General features: G+C 44.1%; 1 long non-coding RNA gene across 1 annotated transcript; it reads right to left on the bottom strand.

The window, feature by feature from the left end:
* Positions 1-5,664: 5,664 nt before the first annotated feature.
* LOC115273037 lies at positions 5,665-10,315 on the bottom strand. The gene is made up of 3 exons (XR_003900625.1): positions 10,228-10,315; positions 7,768-7,934; positions 5,665-5,807 (listed from the first exon to the last, which is right to left on the bottom strand). It is a non-coding gene; the product is annotated as an uncharacterized LOC115273037 (long non-coding RNA).
* Between the last annotated feature and the right edge of the window lie 1,040 nt (positions 10,316-11,355).

Genomic DNA, 11,355 nt, shown 5'->3' with positions numbered 1-11,355 from the left:
AAGCATGGTATGTAATACATGTAACACCTTTGCCCTGTTTCATGGGGTCATTAAACTTCTTGCTGAATATAATTTAAAAAATAAGCTGAATTAGAGACCGTGATGGCTGTATTTTGCTTTCTTCTGCCAAATCCGACCTTTCTACCTTGACCTTTCTCCTGCTCTGTTCAGCAGAGCAGCAATCTTTCAGGAATGCCATTTGGCTCCGAGATATTGATGGAATAGTTTTGATGGACAGTGTACTGGAAAAGGGCACATTACTATCTCCCTTTGACAGTATCGCCTCCTGACACTGCATGGCAACCCGTACTTTCTCCAGGGCTCCTCTTTCCTAGAAGCATTGAGAGATGCAAAGAGCAGGCTGTATTTTCTCTATTCCAGGGGTGACCCATCCCTTTCGCCACACCCCACCCCCACCCCTTTTTATATGCCAGACCTCCCTATGGAACTGGGAGAAAATGTAAAAGAAGGCTCAGGTCAGGAAAGCAAATACTGTTCAATGTATTCGCTCTGATTACACTGTTACCGACGAGACAATAGCTACTGTGAACACCAGCAGGCAAGGTTCAATGCAGCTTTCTTCCCGTCCTCAATGCAGCTTTGATCCAGCCTGGGCTACCCAGGAGGAATTTCAGTGTAACTGGGGCAGTCCAATCTGGGAACTATGCCTCCCTCTGTGGGGGTGGCTTTTTTGATGATTTGGAAGGCTCTGGGGACCAAGTTTAGAAAATTCCATGAATGCGGATCACTAGCACTCCACCAGCACCTCCGCACACCAGCATACTTAAATCCTTACATTTTCAGCACTTATCCTTGGTGGAGGTATGATTGCAGGTGCCATTTATTAGGCTGTTGTCTTTCAGCCTCCAAGTCACCACTATTTTCTGAGGCTGTGGCTAGAGCTGCTGGTTTCTCCCAGCCGGTGCCACATTAGGTTCTGCCACTAGGAGGCACCAGAGGGAAGTTGCGAAGCTGGAGGACAGCGAAGGGACTTTTTCTTTTTCTTCCAGCTTCTTTCTGGAATAGCAGTTTGTTTAAGGCTCTAGGTTTTTTTGTTGTTTTTTTTTTCCAGCAATTTTAGTCCCGGCCTCTTAATCATCTCTGTGTTGCATGATTTACAAAATTCTCCTACTTAAAAAACAAGCACTTCTGGGTTTCTAAAACAATCCCAGCGTTCTGCACAGTTTCCAATCACGAGGAAGGACGGAAGCATGAACAGCTGGTACCGGAGGGAGAGGCGGGTCTCTGCCTGAATAAAGATCCAATTTCTTTCTGGGTGGTGGATAAAGCTAAGAAGATAAAAACTGACCTTTAACCTTCGAGAACAGTAATGGAAGATTAATTTGAGGCTTTGAAACTAACGAGTTGGCTCATTCTGGTGCAGCCCCCCTTGAATAACATGGTATTTTCAGAATCCACCATCTTTCTTCCCCAGACAGGGCTGGGGACAGGGAGGAGGGAGGAGGAAGAAACTCACTTTTTAAAATAATCCTCAGAGAGAGATCTGCTAGTTCCCCATAAAGCTGGTTTTAGAGGAGAGAGAAAAGAGAGAGCGAATTATGTACCTTTAATCTGCTTAGCTTTTCACTGTCGAATAGCTGAAGGGCTCAGACAGGCAAGTGTATTGTGAGCTGGTTAAATCCATGAACCTGGAGTTAGACCCCTTGGGGTCTAGGCCTGATCTGTGACTTTCTCGCTGTGTGATCTTGGGCATGTTTTTTTTAAACTTGTGCTTCAGGGAGGTTTGGATTAGATAGTGCATGGAAAACACTTCTGTTCAGGCTGGGAATCTGGTTATTTTTGCATTTTTGATGATGATGGGGGGGTGGAGCAACGTGAGAGTGATTTATCCACAGAAGGGGAAGTCTGAGACTTCTGCTCTGACAAGAGAAAATGTCTGGCAGCAGAAGACGAAAGTAGAACCAGGCTGAGGTGAATCAGGGAAACTGGTTTCAGCACCAACCAAGAAAGGGCTGTTGTAGGAGGTGGCTGACCGACAGGGGGCATGGCTGCCTGGAGAGGCAGTGAGGGCCGCATTCCTGGGACAAAGCAAGCAGAAGCGCTTTCCGCTGTTTGAAAGGATAGGTTACATTATTTCTAATGATCTTTCTCCCTTTTCATATCTGGCTCTTCCATTTGCTAAATGGGTTGCCTCAGCTCACTCTACCTCTGTCGGAGCCTGGATTGCCCTTCTCCATCAATCACTGCTGTTCATGGCTTCCCTTTTAGGGTCTCTCTCCCTTTCCCCTTTACTCCTTCTCACCAAAATCCTGATGCTCATGATGGGCCAGGCACTGTGCTAGGCTCTGGGAAATATCTCAAGGAAGAAGATGGTATATAGACACCGCCTTGGAAGAAACTCAAACACATAGTGAAGGAGACAGATGAACAGAACACTATAAAGTAATTCCATAGATGCACTGAGAACATTATGTGGTGAGGACCCTGGGAGCCGGGAGGAGATGGGACAGCTGTCAGAGGGTGTGGAAGCCGAGTAAGCAGCACAGTCGAAGACCCAGGGGCAAGAAAGAGCATGTGTGCAGGGAACCACCGGAGCCGAGGGAGTGCTGGGGTGTGCATGTGTGTGTGCAGAATGCGAGGGGACAGGGAGGGGGATGAGCTGGAGAAGGCAGAGGCCAGGTGATAGAGATCTTCATCTTCCATGCTGAGGAGCATGACGTCATGTCCTGTAGATCAGGAAATGCGGTGACTGATTTAAGCAGTTCCTGGCAGGCTCAGATCTCCATGTGAAGGCGAACTCTCTGGAGCCTGCGGAGGATGAATTAGGAAGAGGCAAAGCTGGACCACCAGCTGGAAGACTGTGGAAGTCACGAATTCATGTGGGTCAGGAGTGATGGATGATGCCACGAACCAGGAAGTGGTACTGAGTGAGAATCCAATGGCGAGAGGCTCAGGGCAGCTAAACAGGAGCTGCTCCTGATGTGCAAAGGGTTGTTATAATTATGATCACTTTGGTTCGGAGGACCATCGTATAAATTGAGTCTCCTTATCACTTATCCAGGCAATGGCCATAAAATGTGTGCATGTGGTCCAAAGCGGTATATATGGTACTTGTGTTTAACAAGAGCATTTAAAAAGGTAATAGTACTACTACTGGCTTGAGAAATAATTTTGCAGATGCTTCTGGGATGCAAAGTTTTTCATTCAAGGACTGGATTTGGGTGCTGCTGGGAAGGATTGGGGGAGAGAAGCACAAGGTTAGATTTCATGCGGGCAAACTAAGAGGACAGGTGATGCTCTTGGAATAAAACTTCGAATGGATTTGGCACAAGAGGGCACTGAAGATGGGCCCGAATATCTCAGATTTGCTCAACTGTTTTGCAGACAGCTGGGAATTTACCAGCATTGTCTTTTTTTTTTTTCTTTTTCTTAACCAGAGTATTTTAGATCTTGTGGATGTGCCCTGAAATGCCTCATCTAAGGGAGGGTGAAAAAAGCTTCTCTTCAGCAAGTGTGGTGTCTGCTTCTAGTGCTGTTTATGGCAGAACTGGAAACTGTCTTTGAAATTAACAATAGATGTGCATAAATCTTCTTCAGTTACCTAGCAACTAATACAAGACAAAACGCAGAGGTTCACAGGCTGGGTGGAAGGGAGCTTGTTTTAGGAATACCTGGAATCATTTCCCTGATAACCTGGGAGATTGGGGGAAGGTAAAGAAAGAAAATTAATGGGACTAATGAAATGTGAGTTTCTTTCTTTTTGTTTCTTGGTAAAAATTGAATCAGGCAGAGAAGAACAGAAACCATATGTTTGCACTCATAGGTCTAGCAGGAAAACAAGAGAGACCTAATGGAGAACCAGGGGGAACAGAGGAGGGAGAGAGAGTTGGGGAGAGAGAGGGATGCAAAACTTGAGAAACTATTGAATGCTGAGAATGAACTGAGGGTTGAGGGGGAAAGGGGAGGGGGGAAAAGAGGTGGTGGTGATGGTGGAGGGCACTTAAGGGGAAGAGCACTGGGTGTTGTATGGAAAACAATTTGACAATAAAATATTATGGAGAAAAAAAATTAAAAAAATAAAATAAAATAAATAAATAAAAATAAAAATAAAAAATAAAAAAATTGAATCAGATCCTAAAAACCTTTCCTCAATCTCTGAGGTTTCTAGAAACAGGATTTACAAAGACTCAGCGATGTCCAGGGCCCCGTCCAAAGCTACATTTTTGGCTGTAAATCAGCTGTGTGACCACATGTGTAATATAAAAGGTTAGATTAGGGGAGTTGTAGAGTTTCATCCACACACATCTAGGATGTATGTGGTGACAGGGTTTTAGACTTCTGTTTTATATAATCAAAGGTGCATTTCAGAGTCAAAGTAGATTTTTAAAAAGGAAAAGATGTTGAAATAATCATGTCAAGAGGCATGTGACTTAAGGGACACACACACATATATACACATGTGTGTATATATGTGTGTGTAATTTTTTAAATTTTATTTTAGAGAGAGAGAGAAAGCATGCAAGCTGGAGAGAGGGGAAGAGAGAGAGGAATGAAGTGAATCTTAAGCAGGATCCAGGCTCAGCACAGACCCCGATGTGGGGCTCGACCATGACCTGAGCCAAAATCAAGAGTTGGATAGTTAAGCAACTGAGTCACCCAGGTACCCCTGCATGTGCATTTTTTATTTATAAAAATTAGTTTATGCATTGAAGCTTGGGTTACAAATGCAATGCTATAGGGCCTGGCACACCGCATGGACAAGTTCCATGCCCAGAAGCCACGTGAGCCAGAAGGCTGGGCAGTGGCTGGGTGGATCCAGTTGAGGACAGCTATGGGACCATAGGGCCCTGTGATGCTAGATCTTCTGATTTTTCAAAAAGCCAGGAACCCAGCCTTCATGTGCAGAATCTCCTATTTTTAAAATATTGACAGCTAATTCCAAGTTTAAAAAAAAAATACCACATGGGCCAAACAAAAGCAAGTCTGCCTCAGAACAGAAGTTCGGAATGTGTGGTTGTCTTTTTGAAAATGACATGATTTCTCACGGTTCACTTTATGTGAAAGGAGGTAGATGAGCTTGGACAGGCCACCAGCTCACGGGGTTCATTCAGTACTTCCTCCGGTCTGTGCTGGGGGCTCCTTCCATCTGCCGTGCTCAGAATCCTCCCAGGGGGTGGGAATCATGATCCCTGTTTCAAAGATGAGGATAACTGATGCTCACACACGTCAGAGTCACACTGTCGATGGTTTAGCTCGTGAGTCCTCGAGCCTGAGTCCCAGTCCCATCTCTCTGACACTAAAGCAGCTTGCTCCAAGGAGGGGAGGGGGATTCCCTGGAATAAAAGGGGAAAGGCTTTTGTATTGGGGGGTAGCTTTTTGTTCTTAGGAAAAAAAATAGCTTTCTTTTAACAATTCCTCTGAAGAAGTGTTAGGAAGCTGTATCCATTTACTAGAGCTGCCTTAAGGAAGTACCACAGGGAAGGGAAGTGGAGGGGGAAAGAGTTGGGGAGAGAGAGGGAGGCAAACCATGAGAGTCTTGAATGCTGAAAACAAACTGAGGGCTGAAGGGGGAGGGGGAAAGGAGAAGGGGATGATGGACATGGAGGAGGGCACCTGTGGGGATGAGCCCTGGGTGTTGTATGGACACCAACTTGACAATAAACTATTAAAAAAAAAAAAGTACCACACACTGGGTAGCTTCAAAGAACAGAAATTTGTTCTGTCGTGATTCTGAAAGCTAAACATCCAAGATCAGAGTGTCAGCAGGGTTAGTTTGTTCCAACGTCTTTCTTCCTGGCTTGTAGGTGAACATCTCTCCGCATCTTCGTATGGTCTTCGTGTGTGTCCTATATAACCATGTCCATATAAAAAGGAGGAGATCAGGACACAGACACACTGGATTAGCCCCTCCTCCCCATGCCCTCATTTTACCTTACTTGCCTCTTTAAAGATTCTGTTTCCAAATACAGTCACATCCTGAGGTACTGGATGTAGAGCTTTAACATATGGATTTGGGGCAAATGCAATTCAGCCCATCACAGAAGACATCCGTTTTATTTTTTTCCTCTGCCTCTTTAGTATTATCAATGTTGGAGGGACAAAGAAGTTTCCTGAGCCCAGGAAACAGAGCATAGGGCAGGGCCCTGGGGCACCGGAGGGGACATGCTTCCCTTATAACCTGAGACAGCTGACACAGTGGTCCATCAACTGCACTCCAGACCCGGGAGGAGTAGCTTCATACACTTGAACCAGTTAACCCATTCCCAAGACACAGCATCAGTGTTTGAAAATAAATAAAACATGAGCTGTTTCCCAGTGTCACTGTTTTCCTTGACATTGCTGGTCATATCTTTGTGTCTTGATTTAAAATAATATTGATATGGACAAATAGCATCACCAGTCACATCAAAAACTGGAAATAACCTCGATGGCCAACAGTGAAGTTTAGTAGGATCCTTTGCAGCCTTTGGAAACTATTCTGTGCAAAAATGTTTGCAATGTAGAAGATGCTCATGATAGATGATGCAAAAAAAATGGTTACAAAGGACTATGTACAGTTCGATTCTAGTTTTTTGGAAACAGATTATTATATGTACATATATATTCATATATGTGTTTATGAGTATGTGTGTGTGTATTCATTTGGAAAGGTATACTGCAAAATACTTAAAATAGCTCTCGCCCTCTTTCTCTCTCAGTGATAGGATTATACGTATTTAAAATTTCTTCTTCTGTTTCTCTTAATGTTTCATGTCTTCTACAATCTGTATTATTTTTGCAATCAAGTGAAATCTTTAAAAATATAATCCCTGATATACACACTCAGTTTACAGAAAAATCATCCTAGCATAGCCCTTTTCATAAGGATCTTCCTTAGAGCTTTTCACATGGGGCTGCATTTATAAAAAATATAGTTTACTCGTTATTTTCCAGATACAACTGCCAGCCATGATTACCTGGATTCTAGAACACTTTCTGTGGCAGGCCTGGGAACCTCTTCTCTCTCTCTCTCTCTTTTTTTTTTTTGTCTGACCCTGTTTTCCCATGAAAAATATTTCTGGGGGGTGCCTGGGTGGCTCAGTCAGTTGAGAGTCCGACTTTGGCTCAGGGCATGATCTCGCGGTTCATGAGTTTGAGCCCCGCATCAGGTTCTGTGTTGACAGCTCAGATCCTGTAGTCTGCTTCAGATTCTGTGTCTCCCTTCTCCTCTCTGCCCCTCCTCTACTAGTATACTATTTCACAAAAATAAATAAACATTAAAAAATTTTTTAATTTTTTTTGGGTGTAAATACAGAGAAAGGGTAGTGCCCCATAGGCACTAAAAAGCATAAAAGGCACTAAAATAAGTGAGCTAGTTTAATGGTCTGAACTATATTCTGAACAGACCCAAAAAGAAACAGGATATAACTTCATAGTGACTTTGTTCATTCAATTTCTCTTTATTTATTTCAGAGATCCTTTGGACACACTTCCTTTTCAATTAAATGTGCTCTCATTGGCTGAGAATCCCTACAATGTATTATTTTATGAAGGAGAGGTCTGTGGGGGATACTGCTCTGACTGAGAAGTCAGTATTGGTCACCATGCCCACCTCTTGATGTGATTGGTTCTCAGATCTCTCAGTCCCCTAGAGAGATTTCACAGAGGGTCAGGCCCCTACACCATTACCGAAGTGTAAGTAGCCTGGGATTTGGATCAGGCAAGCTCCAGGTTGGAGATGTTCAGCCAAGTTGGAGAACCCTTTCTCTACATGGCTCATGAAGTTCTCCCTACAACATCACCATACATGGTTACATGAATGCTTACCGAGTAGAATTTTCTACCTTGTGAAGTATGCCTACTATAATTCTCTTCTGCATATAACGTGGATTCCTCTGATCAGCTCAGAGGTTAAAAAATGGAGTCACTTTGCTCATGTAACCCAAGAAAAATCCCAAGCTTCCATGTGGTCCAATCTTTGTGTAGAGTCTTATCTGTAAAAGCAGAAATAATTACAATGGTAACTTAACACTTTCACTATTGACTCCCAAAAAATATTCTAAGGAGTCCAGTTTATAACTCATGGTAGCATTTCTCAAAGCCTACTTGGCTTAGTTGGTTAAGCACCTGACTTCAGCGCAGGTCATGATCTTGCAATCTGTGCATCCAAGCCCTGCGTCAGGCTCTGTGCTGACAGCTCTCTCTACGGTGACATTCTGTGCCTCCCTCTTTCTCTACCCCTCCCCTGCTTTTGCTCTGTCTCTGTCTCTCAAAAGTAAACATTAAAGAAAAAAATTTAAAACCCTAGCATCTCCCTTTCCTATTTAATTTTTTTTTAAGTTTATAGAAAGAAAGAGCACACACAGGGGAGAAGCAGAGAGAGAAGGAGAGAGAAAATACAAGTAGGGTTCATGACGTTAGCAAAGAGCTTGACTCAGGGCTCGAAGCAGGGCTTGAACCCACGAACCTCGAAATCATGATCTGAGCCGAAATCCATAGTCAAATGCTTAACCTACTGAGCCATCCAGGAGCCCCCCACCCCCTTCTTAATCATATACCTCTCCATTATATCAGAGTTTCTCATTCATCACTCCAAACCCAAGTCTTCCTGAGAGCAGATCACATGCTCTTTTGGGAGCTTTTCAACCTCTGTTATTTCTAAGCAATATACTGTATAGTTTACATCGCTGGCTGTTTCCTATCTAGCCTTTTGTTTACTACCCAGACTTCCCACAGTGAAGGAAAACACAGGAAACGCCTAATAAAAATCTATCTCCCTCTTTTCCCATTCTACCTGGGTCTATTTCTCTATTTCTCAGTGTCCTGATTTTGCATTTAAGAAAAAAAAAAAAGAGCTAGAAACTGGAAAAAGGAGAAGCTGATAACTAAGACAAAAGTCCCTGTTTCTGTTATGGTGGGGGAGGGCTAAAACTGGGCACATTTATAAGCCTTGTGCTCATCACAATGGCGATTTTTCCCCTCTGCCGCCACGAGACGAGAGACCCCCTACATAGTTTCTATAGCTCTTTCTTACTCCACTGCCCCCTTTCTCCAGATGACCAGTAAATCCTGTCAGCTACCAGTTGGTGTCTATACGTTCTCTTTCCCCCTCCTGTTCTGATTCTGACTGGTGATGCCTATGGATAAATACTTCCCTGAGTACCACATTGGAGGATATTAAAATATATGCTCTGAGCCCCAGTGACTGGAGGGGAACATACACCATGCACTTAGAGTCTCAGCCTCTGCATCAGCCAAACCGGACTTTGATCCCAGCTCTGCCCTTTGCCTCCTCTGTGACTCTGAGCATGTCCCCTAACCTCCCTGGACCTCAGGCTTCCTCATCTGTAAAATGGGGACAATCGCAAAAATCTAACTTAAAGGGCGCTAAGAATGAAATGAAATGTAACTCCAGTGAAACCTTCAGCACAGAATGGTGGTTGTAAGAATACAACAGTATTTTCATTGTTCTTTTTAGCAGCCTTTTTTTGAGAATATGGGCAGAAGAAAAGAATGGTTTTGCTAGAAAATGAAAAGGACCTGGTGTGAGCAGAGATTGGCAAATTAAGCCCACAGGCCAAATTTGACCTCCCACTGCCTTTTGTAAAGTTTTGCTAACACGGAGTCACACTCATTTCCTATGACCGTTTTCACACCACTGTTGCAGAGTTGAGGCATCGTGATAAAGACTGCATGACCCTCACAATCTATAAGATTTATCACTTGGCTATTTACAAAAAAAGGTCGCCAACCTTGGTTTAGAGCATAAAAACAGAGTGACTTTTCCACATGGCCTGCCCCTGGGGAGATGAATGTCTTGAGGCTTTTTTTTTTTTTTTAATTTTTTAATGTTTTAAATTTATTTTTGAGAGACACAGAGAGACAGTGCGAACAGGGGAGGGTCAGAGAGAGAGAAGGAGACACAGAATCTGAAGCAGGCTCCAGGCTCTGAGCTGTCAGCACAGAGCCCAACGCTGCAGGGCTCAAACCCACAAACCATGAGATCATGACCTGAGCCGAAGCCAGACGCCTAACCGACTGAGCCACCCAGGTGCCCCAAGGCTTTCTTAACAAGTGAAGGGGTTAACTGTAGTCAAAGATGTTTTGCACCTAGGAGTCAGCCCTCAGCAGCATCTTAATTTTGTTCTGTTTTCACCAAGAATTTGTCTACAACAATCAAGAGTAAGGCAGTCTTCCTTCGACGCTTGGCTCGTCCTTCTAGAATGACAAGGAATGGAATGCTGTGCATCTGATAAGGTCGTTGGAACAAGGCTGCCAAGGACTCACCCATATCCGTGCTTCTTTCTAGGCATAAGGCTAGAAGACATGTCCCAGTCTCCTTGCAGTAAGAGGGGGTCATATCATGAGTTTTTGCTGATGGAATTAAGGAGAAATATGTCAGCATTCCCACACGCTAGATAAGCACCCCTCATTAACCCAGCATACTCTCTCCTCTTCCTTTGCCTGGAGGATACAAACAACCCGTGGAGGGCTCTGAAGTTTAGAGCAAACTGTCCAAAAGAACTTTCTGGAACAAAGGGAAACTTCTAGTCAGCACTATTCAGTATAGTGGCATCTAGCCACATGTGGCAGTTGCACACTGGAAATGTGGCTGGAGCAACTGAGGAGGTGAGTTTTCACTTTGAGTAGGTTTAAATAGCATGTAAAACTAGTGACTTCTCCCATTGAACACGGCAGTTCTGCAAGATGGTAGATCAGAAGCCTGAGGTCTGGGTGGAGCAGAGCCCCTCCTTCCTTCCGCTTTCTCCACCCCTTCCCCTTCCTTCTCCTGTTCCACTTGCATTGGATTGTGTTCTGAGCAAGAAATAACAGCTCTTTGGACAGAGAATTGCTGTTTGGCTAGGCAGCCCTGACTAATACAGACACACGTCCTGGCAACCGCTTTTACAAAGAGAGGACAATTCAGCCCGCTACTCATCCATTTTACAAGCTCAAGGAATGCCAAAGAAGGCCTCTACTGAGATGGAGTTTTTAACCTCATCTGTGGTGTTAATTATCCTGTTTAAAAGATGAAAGAAGTGGCTTCTTGGGCCAGAGAGCAAGCAGCTTCCTTAGTGGCTTGGCCATACTGATCCCAGCAATAAGCTAGGCAGGAAAGTTCGGTTCTTTTTGATTCTCAGTGCCGATTTTTTTTTTTACAACCCTTTTAAACAGGGCATGTACCATGCGTGACAGAGAAACAGCCATCTGGTTTGATGATTTTTGGCTTCGAAGAAGAGAACACGAAAGAAAAGTGTAAGGTTTAATACTCAAGAGATGGGATTCTGTGTTACAGAGGAAATGACTCCATGTCCAGGAGGATTCAGCCAAGAAAGGGGCCAGACTGTGCTCTGGGCGGCAGGGTGGGGAAGTGATTCTCAATGGGGCTGTGCACACCACTCACCATTCCTTTCA

This window comes from Suricata suricatta, chromosome 12, assembly GCF_006229205.1.
Source record: "Suricata suricatta isolate VVHF042 chromosome 12, meerkat_22Aug2017_6uvM2_HiC, whole genome shotgun sequence".
In the NCBI taxonomy this organism is placed as follows: Eukaryota; Metazoa; Chordata; class Mammalia; order Carnivora; family Herpestidae; genus Suricata; species Suricata suricatta.
The sequence above is the reverse complement of the archived record's forward strand: the minus strand, read 5'-3'. Positions and strand labels throughout refer to the sequence as shown.